At 40.0% G+C, this 15,247-nt stretch overlaps 1 protein-coding gene and 1 long non-coding RNA gene across 23 annotated transcripts in view; one reads left to right on the forward strand and one right to left on the reverse strand.

The window, feature by feature from the left end:
* Window positions 1-15,247, reverse strand: part of NF1 (neurofibromin 1) — a 281,583-nt gene that overhangs the window by 81,634 nt on the left and 184,702 nt on the right. The gene's annotated exons all lie outside the window — the stretch shown is intronic.
* LOC103102279 (uncharacterized) lies at window positions 9,864-11,202 on the forward strand. The gene is made up of 2 exons (XR_001627348.2): window positions 9,864-10,155; window positions 10,749-11,202. It is a non-coding gene; the product is annotated as an uncharacterized LOC103102279 (long non-coding RNA).

Here is a 15,247-nt window from a genome sequence, read left to right on the forward strand (position 1 = left end):
TTGCCAAGTTCTGAATAACCAAAAAACAAACAAAATTCTATTACACTAACACCACCACTATCAACAAAAATCACAAAAAATCTAGCAAGGATTCCAACGAGGAGAGAGAGCTGAGTACAAAACTGGATTTGTTGACCCCCTTTTTTAGCCACTTTACCCAACACATACTAAAGCTTTTGATTTGTTCTGGAGGTATCCATGGGAAGACTTTCTAGCAGGAAATGCCACCTCTCTCATGGTTACAAGCCCTCTGTTGTCCATAGCTACTGTTCCAAACGCTACAAATACTTCTGGAAAGGTTTTCAATGGCTTGTCAAATATTTATTTAGAGAAAGAAAGAGTATGCTAAATATGGAAGGGAAGAGATTGGACAGACACACACACACACACACACACACAGAGTGAAAAAAGGTGAGAGATCAGAACAAGTAGAACTATCAGGGAAGTCGATTATATTTGCCAATCAACACTTTAATTGCCATGATTTTCTCAGGCATACACGAGATCTAGCACAATGTATCAGTTACAAACTCTTAACAATGACTGCCTTCACACGACAAAGGGTTTCCCCATGCCAAACCCCAAATACATTCAACTAACAAAGAAAATAACTTTTCTTAATTTATTTGACTTAAATTCTAGCCTATGTTTATTTCTAGCCACTAAGGCCCACATGAAGTCCTTTCTTCTTGACCAAGTGAGCACAACTGAACTAATTTATTGAACTTGGTAGTGCAGACAATAGAACTCTGAGACTAGAAATGAGTTCGAATTTGATCTCAGCCACCTACCAGCGCTGTGCTCTGAGGAAGTTATTTGAGACTTTTGTTTGCCTAATTACTATCAACCATAAAATAGGAGCATTAGTGGCATACACTTCCCAGAACTGTTGGGAGGATCAGATGTGGCAATATTTGTAAAGTGCTTGTTACAGCCCAGAAGGGGCTTAAGAAATGCTTGTTCTGCCCTCGTATTCCTATGGGGATTCTCTTCCTATATATGAGAAAAGAACATTAGCCATGAAATTCAATGTACAATGATTTTTTTTTAAATCCTTACCTTCCATCTTAGAATCAATACTGTGCATTGGTTCCAAGGCAGAAGAATAGTAAGGGCGAGGCAATGGGGGTTGTGACTTGCCCAGGGTCACAGATTGAGGAAGGGTCTGAGGTCAAATTTGAACTCAGGTCCTCCCATCTTTAGGCCTGGCTCTCTATCCACTAAGCTCTAGATACACTTAATATCTCTTAAAAATTTTTTTTTCTTCTATGTAGGAATAACAACTCAAGTGCTTCTCAAATAAGGTAGTATTTCAGATTGCAAGCCACCCTTCCTCCAGAGCAAGAGAAGAACAAAATATTTGGGACAGAGGAGAGAGAAAAAGAATGTAGGAAACTGTTAGACACTGGAAAAATGGGACAGGATGCTAGTGTCATGGGAGGACCATCTCCACATCTCCTCCCACCCACATGCTACTTTCATTCACATTTGATCAAAAGGAATGAGATGAGAACATTGGAAGGCCAAGCCAGGTCAAGGAAAATCTCCTTTTGCTGAAGCTGAGGAAAGCAGAATGGGAATGGTGGAAAGGAAAGGGAAATGCAGGTGGTCTAAAAGTCATAAATGAGGAGCAACAACATTAGCCATTAAATGTGCTTTAAAGGGGGGCCTGCATGGAAAAAAACCCATTGGCTTCTCAACTACAAAAAAAAGGCTACTACCCAAAAGGAATATAATTAGCAATTTTTTATCCAAATACACAAATGGTTCTACATAAAAGAAGATGTTAGAAAAAGAGATGTATTAGCAAAGGATAAACTATGGGAGTGGATAAGCAAAGGATAAACTATGGGAGTGGAAACACCGAGGAAAAGCAACTGCCTGAATACAGAGGTTGAGGGGACGAAAAGTAACTGCCTGAATACAGAGATTGAGGGGACATGACAGAGGAGAGACTCTAAATGAACACTCTAATGCAAATACTATCAACAAAGCAATGGGTTCAAATCAAGAAAACATCTAATGCCCAGTCGGCTATGGGGGGTGGGGGGGAGGAAAAGAAAATGATCTATGTCTTTAACGAATAATGCTTGGAAATGATCAAATAAAATATATTTTAAAAAAAAGAAAGAAAAAGAGATGTAATAATCGATGGTAACAGATTTTAAAAATGCATTTTCACAATTTGAAAGTTGTGTTGCTGGAGGCTCTATGCCCACATCTTCTCAAAAAACCCTCGCCCCCTGATATTGATGGTGTAAAGCCCTAACTATGGATTGCCCGTGTATCTGATCCCCTCCCTTTGGTTATGCCAGCCAAAAATGAAGGAGTTATGGCAATTTTTGTTTAAAAAAAAATAACCCAATTAGTAATAATGGTGTCATATCCTATGAATGGGTGAAGCTTATCAATAGAAGCCTATTCTGAAATTGAGTTTTTGGCTCAAAGCTGCTATAGAAAAATTTTGTAAGGAGTGACTGATTTAGAAAAGAGGTTTGAATTAAAGTCCAGAACACTGGGTCAGCAGGAGGAGAAGACAAAAGGACATAATCCCTAACAATAGCACTTTTGCAAAATTATAACTTATGATTTTGTAAACAAATCTACAAATAGCTACATTCTATATATTGAAATTTTTTGTGCATTGACTTCGTTTTAGAAAATATCTATGAACTTAGCAATTCTGACTGATGTCATACTTAAAAAAAAAACAAAAAAAAACCTCTTATCTTCCATCCAGTCTTGTGTATTGGTTCTAGGGCAGAAGAGTAGTAAGGGCTAGGCAATGGAGGATTAAATGACTAGCCCAGGGTCATATAGCTATAAAGTGTCTGAGGCCAAATTTTAATCCAGGACCTCTCGTCACTAGGTTTGGCTCTCAATCCACTAAGTCATACTCACTGCTACCAATTTATATTTTTAAAGACTATTTTGGACATTTCATCAATGTAATAAGAACATACTGGATTGTGATCTCTCCTTAAATAAACTGAGATTTTTCTTTCTTTTCTTTTTACTGGAATATTAAAATATTTATTTCATTTTACTAATTCTAGAATTTCTTCTTGTTTTGATCATTCCATGAAGAATAAAATTACAAGTTGTTTAAAGCAACTGCTACGGCATATTGTTGATTTTGTGCTGAATGGCACATTGCATATCTAATTCTAAGATAATCAAATAAATAGTAAAAAGGGGCAGTTAGGTAACACAGTGAATTGAGAGCCAGTCTTGGAGTTGAGAGACCCTGGGTTCAAATTGAGCTCAGACACTTCTTAGTTGTGTGGCCCTAGGCAAGTCATTTAACTCCAATTTGTCTTAGAATTAATACTAAGATAGAAGGTACGGGTTTAAAAAAAAAGTAAACAGCAACATTTTTTAAAAAGAAAGAAGGAAACTATTGGATATTTTCTAGTTTAGCTCCTACATAAAGACATTTTCTTTTTCAGTAAAAACAGTTAAAATAAGCAGAACTGGGATCTTGATATCATTCTGTGCACAATAAAATGAGCTAATTTCCCAAAATGCACTGAAACTTTAAAAAGCTGAAATAAGGGGCAACTGGGTAGCTCAGTGGATTGAAAGCCAGACCTAGAGAGGGGAGGTCATGGGTTCAAATTTGGCCTCAGATACTTCTTAGCTGTGTGACCCTGGTCAAGTCACTTAACCCCCATTGCCTAGCCCATACCACTCTTCTGCCTTAGAACCAATATGTATTATTGATTCTAAGGTGGAAGGTAAGGGTTAAAAAAAAAGCTGAAATAAGACAAGAACAATTATAGATGATCATTTGAATGTTAAGCAATTAAATTTAATATTCATACCTTTGTTGTTTGTTTTTAAAAGTGGAAAAAATACTACATTTCATGATGGATAAAAACAATTTGAAAAGAAAATCTATTATAGTAGCCAAAACTAATCCAAGCAAAGAGGGCAGAAAGAGATAGCTAAAAGTAGGCAGGCAGTCAGTAAGCATTAAGTGCCTACGATGTCCCAGGCACTGGGCTAAGTGCTGTGGATACAAAGAAAGCCAGAAGACTGTCTCAGCTTTCAAGGAGCTCAGATAAATGGAAAACAGAACACGAATACAATTATGGACAAATAAGATATATATAAGATAAACTAGAAAGAATCAACAGAGAGAGTACTAAGGAGGCCCCCAAAGGCTTCTTGGTGTCAGTAAGAGTTTAACTGGGGCTTGGAAGAAACCCCAGAAGCCAGAAGGGAGTGTCCTTGGCATGGAGGGCAGCCAAAGAAAATGTCCAGAACTGAGAGATGGCTCAGTGGATAGTGCCAGGCCTGGAGTTGGGAGGTCCTGGGTTCAAATCTACCCTTAGACATTTCCTAGCTGTGTGATTCTGGGCGAGTCGCTTAACTGTTTGCCTAGCCCTTGTTCCTCTATCTTAGAGTTGTTCAGGGTTTAAGGGGAGAAAAAAGGTAATAGCAAGGAGAAGGATCACTGAGAGAAGCAAACTATAAGACTGGAAAGGTAGGATTGGGGAGGTGGAGAAGAGCTTTGAATACCAGAGGATTTCATGATAGGTCCTAGAAGAAACAGAAAGCCACTGGAGTTTACTGAGCTGGGGACAGTCAGAGTTATCTATACTTCAGGAAGATCCCTGTGGCAACTGAGTCACAGATGGGGCAGGATGGGCAAACCCAAGGAAGGCAGAGCCTCCAGGAGGAGACTTCTGTAACATTCCAGGCATGAAGTGAGGAAGGGCTGCACCAAGGCAGGGGCAGTGTTAAAAGAGAGATATGGGGTGTCAGAGAGAGGGAGAGGGGTGCAAATCCAAGAAATCACAGGTCTTGGTAACAGCTTGGACATGGGGGAGGAGGAAGAGAGACATTGAGGGACTCAGGATGCCTTCTAGGTGGGGAGCCAGAGAGACTGGGAGGTCAGGGGTGCCTTCTACAGTAATGTAGAAGGGATGAGCAGGTTAGGGGGAAAGATGGGGCGTTTCTCTAAACATATTGAGTTTAAGATGTTGATTGGCCATCCAGTTGGAAATGTTAAGAAAGTTTAAAAGTTTAAACTAGAAAATCCATTCCTTGACATTGATCACCAAGATTCAAAAGGCAGTTATGCTATTTGCTTTGCCTGCATGCATTAGAATCTACATAAGAATCTTTGTCTTCAATGAGAAATTTTCCAAAGAAAATTATATGGCTTCAATAAGAAAAAACCATGGCTGTGACCACAACAGCACTATATTCTTTTTTTCAGGCTGATTACAGAAATTCTAAGTGCAAAAAATCCTATTTGACAAGAGAAACACTGGCACAAATTGAATCTACTGCTAAAATCCAAAGATATTTGGTGAATTGAATGTAACACAACTTTAAATGGCCCCACTTGTAGAAAATATGTTGAAAAAATTGCCCCTATGTACAAGGAACTTTCTAATCAACTAATCACACTAAGTAATCTCATTTTGGATAGCAAAAACATGCAGTAAAAATGTTCACTTGATAACATGTACATATTCTCAAAAAAAATTTTAGTTCTTATATTAAGCACCATAAAAGCAATCATTCCCATGAACACAACAGGATAAAAAAGGATTATCTATGAAACTGTGGTGAATTCATACCACTTGCCTTTTCTTTTCTAAAAGCATAAAAGCAATTTAGTATTTTATTTTCAAAGCTCTCTCTCTCTCTCTCTCTCTCTCTCTCTCTCTCTCTCTCTCTCTCTCTCTCTCTCTCTCTCTCTCTCTCTCTCTCTCTCTCTCTCTCTCTCTCTCTCTCTCTCTCTCTCTCTCACACACACACACACTCAAGCTTCCTTCTGTGCCTTAAAAAATGCCTTACCTTCTGTCTTAGAATCAATTCTGCACTTTGAGGCATCTCTTCTGCCCTGAAGAGGATGACATGATTCCACATGGGTCTTCTGAAGAGGGGGCTTGGTCATTGCTCTGATCAGAGTTCCTAAGTCTTTCAAAGTGATTCCAATTTACAATGCTGTGATGGTTGGGTACATTTGTTTTACCTTTCGATTATTCGATTCTGCTTATTTTGGCCTGAATCAGTTTATACTACCCCAGATTCTCTGAAATGGTGTCTCTTCCTTTTGTCATTTCTTATGGCAATCATCTTACCTTCCTACACCACTTAACCCCCCACTGCCTAGCCCTTACTGTTCTTTTGTCTTAGAACCAATATTCAGTGTATCAATTCTTAGAGGGTAAGGATTTTTTTTTTAATTGACCACCATGCAATCTGGACTTCTTCATTTGTGTCAAGAAAAGTAACAGACATAGTTTTTAAGAGTAATCAACAATACATATAGATTTAAAAACTTGTTAATGACAAAGAATTTTCTTTGAGAAACGGATCATTTTGGTTAGAGCAAAGAACTTCTATATTATTGTTAAATATGTTGGCAATTTTGTGACATTTTGTTAAGGAAATTTGAAGTAAAAGGAGTTGTTATCAATGCTAAAAAAATGGGAAAAGTGAAGCAAGTTCAGTTTTCTAATGAAAATTTCCTTCTGAACTCCCATATTTGATGAATAGTTTTTTTTTAATTTATACTTTTAATGTTATATCAATCATAATTATCAAAGGGATACTTTACAGAAGTCAATAAAATAATAGCAGTATTCATTTGGAAAAACAAAAACTCCAGAATATCAAGGGAAATAGTAAAAAGATGTAGGAATGATATGAAGTAAGACTTCAAACTATTTTAAAAAGCATCAGACCATCAGCTCATATGGCAATGATTAAAAAATAGAGAGGAAGGTCAATGAAATAGACTAAACAGGGGGCATACAGAAATGATGGCACTCAATAACACAATGAGAAATAAACCAGAAAATATAAATTTCTTAGGAGAGAACTCCCTATTTGTTCAAAATTGCTAGAAAACCTACAAAGCAGTTTGGCAGAAATTAGGTTTAGACCACCATCTCATACTATATTTCATGATATACTCTAAATATAGGTGACTTTAATGTCAAAGATCATACCATTAAAAAAAATTAGAAAAGAAGCAAGCCTTTCACAGCTTTGGGTAGAAGATATATTCTTAATCAAACAAAGAACCAAGATAATTATATATATATTTTTAATTTTTTAAACATTATTTTATTTGGTCATTTTCAAACATTATTCATTAGAAATAAAGATCATTCCCCCCCGACCCCTTCCCATTGGCAATGCGTGATTCCTCTGGGTATCACATGTGTCCTCGATCCGAACTCATTTCCATGTTATTGGTTTTTGCATTAGATTGTTCTAGTTTGGTTTTTTTAATTGAGTACTTTAAGTAAACCAATGCAAGGGCCTGAGGATGTTCTGATGCTCCTCATTCTTTTTTCCCCCTTTTAATTAATTTAGAATATTTTTCCATGGTTACATGAAATCATGTTCTTTCTGTCCCCTCCTCCCATCCCCTCCCATAGCCAATGAGTAATTCCATATGTCATTGATCAAGACCTAATTCTATATTATTGATATTTGCACTAGGGTGATTGCTTAGAGTCTGCATCCCTGATCACACCCCCATTGACTCCTGTGATCAAGCAGTCGTTTGTCTTCTGTCTTTCCGCTCCCACAGTTCTTTCTCATAAGTCCCTCTGAATTGTCCTAGATCACTGCACTGCTGCTAGTAGAGAAATTCATTACATATGATTGTACCACAGTGTATCTGTCTCTGTTTAAGGTTCTCCTGGTTCTGCTCCTCTCACTCTTAACTGATGCTCATTCTAATGCCATAATTTATTCATAGATCAAGCTGCTTACCACTAAGTTTAATGAGACCCTGAAACCCAAACCTATTAATAATGCTCTCTGATAAAATGAAGGGAAAAAGCTTAGGATTCCTCAAAGCACAGCTCAACAAATGAGGAGAGACTTGTACCAGTTTATTGGTTGTTCCCCCCAACTTATTTACAATACTTAACTCCTTTGATGTGAGGCAAAGGATAGAACAATGGGCCCAGAATCAGGAAGAACCAAGTTCAAATCAGGCCTCAGCCTTACTAGTTGTGTGACCCTAGGCAAGTCATCTAACCATTTCAGTTTCCTTATCTGTCAAATGAGGGGGGAGAAAGGATTGGCAAACCACTCCTGTGACTTTGCCCAGGAAATCCCAAATGGGCCCCCAAAGAGTCAGATATGACTGAAGAGACTGAACAACAACAACTTCCTGATGCGAAGGGCACAACCTTCCTTCAGAGAGGGCATACAGACCACCAGGCCACATTGCTCTGGGCACGCTGGCCCACTCTTGCCTTGGGAGTGTTGGGCTAGAGGACTCTGACCTGAGTGGGAATGGCACAGCGGCATCTAAGTGAAAATAACTCCCATGCCTTGGGCTTCTACAAATAAATGCCAAGAAAGACAGGAGGCAACCCATTCTGGAGGCATGGCTGGCTCAGTGATAGAGTACTGGGCCCGGAGTCAAGATGATCTGGGTTCAAATCCAGTCCCAGACACTACGTAGCTATGTGATCCTGGGCAAGTCACTTGAGTATTTCTGCCAAAGAGACAGCATTGGTGTGCTAAGTACAGTCCACAGGGTCATGAAGAGTTGGACACGGCTGAATGACGAGACAATAAGAACAGCCCATCTGACTCTTGGGTGGAAATTTCAAGCTGAGGTCCTGCCTCTGGGTTCCTGGAAGGCCCAAGCCTCTTCAATCTATCTTCTGACCTACTGGAAGTTACAAGTGCCTCACACCAAAGATGGGGTGATCCAGGACCTCTTCTTGTCCCCCTCTCCCTACATTTGATGCTCACCAGCCATCTGGCTGTGCTCAAGTCTCTGAGCTTCTTTGAGCCTCAGTTTCCTCATCTGTAATAATGTATGCCATCTACCTCACAAGATTACTGGGAAGAAATCTCTGAGAATCTTAAAAATAGGCTATAAATGGGAGCTATCACCCTCAAGAAGTCCTGTTTTGTCAGAATATTTATCTCTTCCAGAGCCACAAGAGGTGCTCCCTAAAATGGCTGATGAAAAAACAAAACAAAACAAGTTTGCTGAACTGAACTAACTGAAGCGTGGAACACTCTGTGAAATAGGTATTTTCTTTAAAAAGGTGACAAAGGAAGACAAAGGTCTAAGTCAGAGACATGTACAGACTTGTCCACGACTTTGATCATGTTTTGGAAATGCCATTGTCCTATGTCAACCCCAGCACTGTCTGAAAAGCTTGCCAGTGTTGTGTTGGTGCTCATGAAGCACAACTCACTGCACTTCCTCCTTTACTGTGGTTCCTGGAATCAGGTCTCCCTCTCTCTCCCCACCCCCAAGGCTGGGTAAACTACCACTTCAAGAACTTCTCTGAAAATTAAAGGAAAAAATCAGAGAATTTAGCTAATTGTCCTTATGCAAAAAAGGCAGGTTGGTATTTTAAAATAAGGAATGAAGAGATTTCCTTATGAACTGCCATGCTTTGTGTGATATTCTTTCATCACAGCATCAGAGCTATATTAACAAGCCTGGATGTGCTACTTTAATCAGTTACATTATAAGTTATTTTTGGTATGAATATTCCTGAACCATATCAAATCCTGAAACAAATACAGAAGAATGTTAATCTTAGTAAGAAATATAAGCAATATTGGGGGGTTTTCTCTTAAACTAGTAAAACTATCGAATAGAATGTTCTCCTAGTCAGAGCCAATATAAGTGGGGACAGAGAGCTAGGCTTGGAGTTGGCCAGTCCAAGGCTCACATCTGGCTTCAGATACTTCCTAGCTGTGTGACTGGGCAGGCCACTTAACCCAGATTGCCTAGCCCTTACCACTCTTTCATCTTAGAACTGATATAGAAGGTAAGAATTTTTTTAAAAGCATCAATATAAAGGTACATTCCTAAGGATTGTTGGGTAAATGTGGCTGCAAAAATTAAAGTGACATTAATTATATTCTTTTAATAAATTGGAAGCTCTTTGCAAGATTGTAATTCATCTAAACTCCTTGCACTCTGGCTTCATTCCATCTGTTTATACCCGTTGCTCTGGAAAATACTACAAAAGAGAAAAGTAAACAGCATTTAGCCCAGAAGGCGGTTTCAGGTGTCACTGCCTATAAAATGTTATTTAAGCAGCTTTTGAAGGAATAAGAAGTCAGAGGTACCAGAGCAGGACACAAAAGACGTCTCGGGTTCTAACCTTCAAAAGAAAAATAAAGCCTCAACAGGTAAAGAAACTCTCTAAGTCGTTTAGTTCTAACTTTCAAAATGTTTTCTTCTAAGAAAATAGAGTTCTGCATTCTAGAGAACACTGGGAACTAAATCCAGGGCTCAGTGCTGCTTATTTGTTTTTTAACTAAAGGGGCTCAGCAATAAGATTTTTTTTATATTTCATTTTTTTCTTGTTACTCTGTCATTATTCTATCAAGGAATACTGGAATAGGAATGAAAGAACTCTGCCCCAAACAAGTGCTGTGATCTCAAGCCATTTAAATTCTCTAAAATGGGTTTCAGCATTACTTAAAAGACCATAAGAGGCTGCTATAAAAAATGAATCTGCCTTGTTCTTTTTGTCAGCCAGACTGGGTTCCTCCTCTTCCTACCTGTACACTCCACCCCCCCAATCCATCTCCACGCCTTAAGTTTAAAAAAGAAGAAAGTTTTGTTTGCTCCCTAGAAAAGTTAAGGGGGAAATGAACATTAGTTAGATCACTAATTTAATAAGCAAAGAAGAAGAGTCTAGGGAATTAAGATCTATGTTACTTCTTTGTCTGGTGTTTTAAAATAAATGTTAGCATCCATTTGTATTATCTTGAAACAGAAAAGAAGATGGGGTCTACATTGTGGTTCATTGGCTTCCTCCTTGCCCTAGGAGGGGCTCCTCTATTCAGCAGAGATTCTACTGGGGGTGCTCTGGCTGATACTACGACCACCTCTCAGAAGAATCCAACTATGAATCAAAGTCAAACCCAGACAAACAGCAGTCCTGCCCTCAGAGAAATGGACGACCTCCCATTGCTTTTCTTCATGATGCCTTTCTTGCTGCTTTGTGGGTTAGTGAGATGAACTTTCTGCAGTTGGCCCATTTGCTGCCAACTACAAAACATGGAAAGCCCAGTGGGAAAGCAGCCTTCTGTACTGCATCTCAATTACTAAAGAATGACCACCATTAGGCTTTAATTCATGGTCTTTTAATATCTTGGTTATTTCTGGAAGTTCAATAACTTGATGGTTTGTAGACAAAATGTTCACTCAATAAAAGTTTCTTGAATGGATGAAGAAATCTTTTTTTTTTCCCCCTTTCCTCGTGGTATTCAATTAAAAAGCAATCACAAACCAGATGTCGTTTCTCTTCAGGATTATAAAACAGTCCAATCTCCAATAGGCACAATAGAAACAAGGGCAGAGGAAGCAGAAGAAATTCTTGGTATTGCCATCTTCTGTGCAGAACAATTTTAATCAAGTACAGAGTGGGTGTGTGGGTGTATTTATACCTTAATTATGACAACCTCAGGAAGAAAAAAATCCCCAGGATTCCCAAAGGAAGCTCACTAGTCTGGGCTACTATAGTACATGACGCAGGACTGGTAGCTACAGTAATGCTTTCTATCCTCAATAGCATAGCATTTAAAGTTTACAATGCATATCCCATACACATTATCTCATGAGACCATCATACAACAAGCCTGTGAGATGGGAACTTACAAATAGCCATCCTTATTTTGCAAACAGGAAAAAGATGATTTACAGGGTGAGCCTGTGTGGTGTTCCTATCCAGGTCCCTCACCAAGCAGCCCAGCAATCTTTGTCTTTTACTTCTGCTACTGATGGAGAAGGTCTTCTCCAGAGGTTGAGATTGGTACCACTCTCTTATCACCATCTCTTAAGAGCAGATGGCTTGTTTTATACAAAACCAGAACAGGAAAATGGGGATTTACAAACCAACCAACCAACATTAGGGGGTGACTATTCACTTGACAAAATAATTCTTTACAAGAGGCACTGCTAGTTTTTTCCTGGGTAATTAAAAGATGATTTACACCAGTGAGTATATAATGGTAATGGGACTGAGCTTCAATCCCATTTTTTCCCTTTATAGTCTAAATGACACTCTCCATTTCATAACCAGTGTCCTTATGGGTAAAATAAGCAGGTTCAAGCATTCATTCAATAAACATTTATTAAGTACCTACTATGTTCCCCAGACACTGTGCTAAGTTCTGGGGATGCCCAAGGAAACAAAAGACCGTCTGCCTTCAATGATACCCAGGACCTCTTTCCATTTTGAATCCTGTGACCCAGTGCTCCGATACAGTAGATATCCTATCCCCAAACTTGGGAAAAGCTAGACGGCACAGTGGAGACATAGTGCTTTTGACTGGAGTCAGGAAGACTCCTCTTCCTGAATACAAATCTGGCCTCACTATTTACTAGTTCTGTGACCCTGTGCAAGTCATTTAACATTGTCTGCCTCAGTTTCCTCATCTCTAAGAAGAATTGAAAAAGGAAATGGCAAACCACTCCAGTATCTTTGCTTAAAAAAACAAACAAACAAACAACACCCACCAAGACAGATAACCAAGAGTCAGACACAACTGAAAAGGTTGAACAACATCCCCAAACTTCCCTTTGGCATGGCTGCTTTCCTAGTCCCCCTCTATATGCCGTTAACTCTTTTTCTGCTTCAATGGCCAGTCACTCAAATGGCAATGTATAAACATATTAAACCACCCCCCTTTTTGCAGTCTATCATTACCTAATGCTATTGAAAAATAAAAGATACGACCATAAAATAATCAAAACTGAATGCTTCAAATTACAAAAAACAAGTATGACCCCTAAAAAAAGACAGAAGATGCCCACCTCTACCCACTCCCTTCATCTGACTCCTTTGCAGGGGCAGAAGTCCACAGGTATGGAATGTTATATATCTTTTTAGACTTTCTGATTTTCTTTTCCTCCTCTTCCTCTTTTTTCCTTCCTTCCTTCCTTTCCTTTTAAATATCTATCATCTAGAATAGCTCTTTGGGAGGGGGGAAGGGAAGGAATGCTGGGAGAAATTCTGGGGATGTAAAAAACTAGATATCAATAAAAAGACATTAAAAATAAAAAAAAAAGTCAAATCCGGTGTTTGTCTTATAGAGATACACATAAACTTTCTGTCTTAATTGAGACCAAACTCAGAAAGATCTGAGATTCTTCAGCTATAAAATGAGAGATTTGGACCAGAAGATCTTAGGTCCTTTTACATTCTAGATTGTGACAATCCTCCCCAACCTACCCCAAAGGAGGAAAGGTAAGGGAAAGTCTAAGGGCCCAGGCCATTCCAGATAGGAACAATGAGCTGGGGAAGGCCAAGTCCAAAGAAAGGAAGAGAGGAACAGCAGATGAAAGGAATGAAGGCTTCTAGGTAGAGAGTAGCAGTAGGAATACCAAGGCTTGTCACTGAGCAGCTTTGGGGTCAATTTATAGAACCAATGAAAAGTTCAGAAGGTCATAGAGCTAGTGCTCCCCACTTTAAGCAAAGCTGAACATCCCTCCTGAACCCTCCTTAAAAGAACTGTTATGGACATCTAGAATCCAGATGTCCTTTTACTCTTCCCAAAGCAAATCCAATCTCTTTTCCAAGGAAAGAAGCTGTACTAACATATGCACAAACACCTTTATCTAACAGGAGCAGGATCTCACCTTCTAGGACACATCAAAATATGACAGTATGCTAGATGGGGTCAGCATCACGGTGACTTATAGTGTCACAAAAATGATCATCTCAAATCTGACCTCACTGGCCTTGGACCAATATTTGTATTGATTCTAAGTCAGAAGGTAAGGCTTAAAAACAAACAAACAGCTTTCTCTGTCCACAGGCTGCATGAGCTGGCCTAACTGCCAACATTATTTATTCCATCCACTCTGCTCACCACTGACCTTTTCTCCCTGGGCAGCAGGTCTACATCGCCAAAGAAACAGTGTGAAAGGGCTTTTCTCTCTACAGAGAAAGCGATCTTGGCTCAGGATCTGAAAAACCTAACCCTGTGGTAATGGCTCAATCCATCCATTGGCCATTGTGGGCCACAGCAGATTCTCAAACTTCTTCTCAAGTTGGCAGAAACCTTCTGCAGCCTCTAGCAAGGGTCCCTTCCTACTTTCCATGATGCTGCTCCCTGGAAAGGACAACCACATAGGTGGGGTCAGTCTGTCAGCTGGCCTGGCTCTGGGTACCATTAGGGGTACCTGCAGGCTGCCTTCTGGGCAGAGAGGGGAATAAAAGGAGGAGAACCTATCAGAAGCAAAGCATCTGCTAGATCCTTTAGTAAGACGGCCAGTGGAGGGTCGGGGGATGGATGGATGGACATATAGCATGAACTGGGGCAAGAAACCCTGAGAAGAGAGGGAAGTAACAGCTCCTTTTGGACATTTCTTGATTGATTTCCTTTCTGTTTCTGGCCTTAAATAAGCAGGTTTGATATTTAAACAAACAAAAACACTTCTCCTAGTCAGAGCTCTGCAAAATGAGACAGACTGGTTTGGCAAACAAGAAGTCCCCCCAAATACAAGTCTTTAAGCAATGGCTGAATGCACTCTGGAAAGATGGCTTAGAATGGAGGCTCTGAAGCTGCCACTCCTGGACCCTCAATCCCTTCACCAAGTGCCCAGGGGGTTCAAGTACATGGGTGGGGAGAGAAATTACTCTTACTGATATTCAGCATTTCTTACAGTCACTTAAGTATATTATTCTGAAAAGGGTCCATAGGTTTTCCCAGCTTGGTGCCAGAGGGACTCAGGACACCCCAAAACTGGAGAAGATCTGTCTCAGAGGGGTTCTGGGGGAAGTACAGCCCACACTAGATTAACTCTGAAGTCCCTTCCAAATCAGATGCTGTGAAACACCTAGAGCTCTCCTTGGCCAGCTCTTCCTTCACTTGTTCGGCTCTCCTCCCTAAACTAAAAATGACCACTAGGCTGCCTGTAGACAAGTGCCAGATTGTGGGAGGGAGATGGTTTTGGGAAGGAAAGCCTTTACTAGCTTGGCATCCAGGCTCCCCAGGACATGCCAAGGAGGTCGGGGAAGAAGGGGTTTTGCCACCTTCTTTCACTTCCTGGAGCCTCCACCTCTTTTACACATGCCAAGCCCCACATGGAGCTCTCTACACACTTCAAGCCTCTCACACCAATGAGCCCACAAGCACATGCACATCCAACCTCCCTTCACAGTCCGATGGAGGACCATGTCCCAGAGGACATCGGCTCTCCAGGTGTGAGAAGGCGCTGCCCCTGAGTCATGATCAGCTCAAGGGGCCTCCAGAAGGGCCGTGGAGT

This window comes from Monodelphis domestica, chromosome 2 (genome assembly GCF_027887165.1).
Source record: "Monodelphis domestica isolate mMonDom1 chromosome 2, mMonDom1.pri, whole genome shotgun sequence".
Classification (NCBI taxonomy): domain Eukaryota; kingdom Metazoa; phylum Chordata; class Mammalia; order Didelphimorphia; family Didelphidae; genus Monodelphis; species Monodelphis domestica.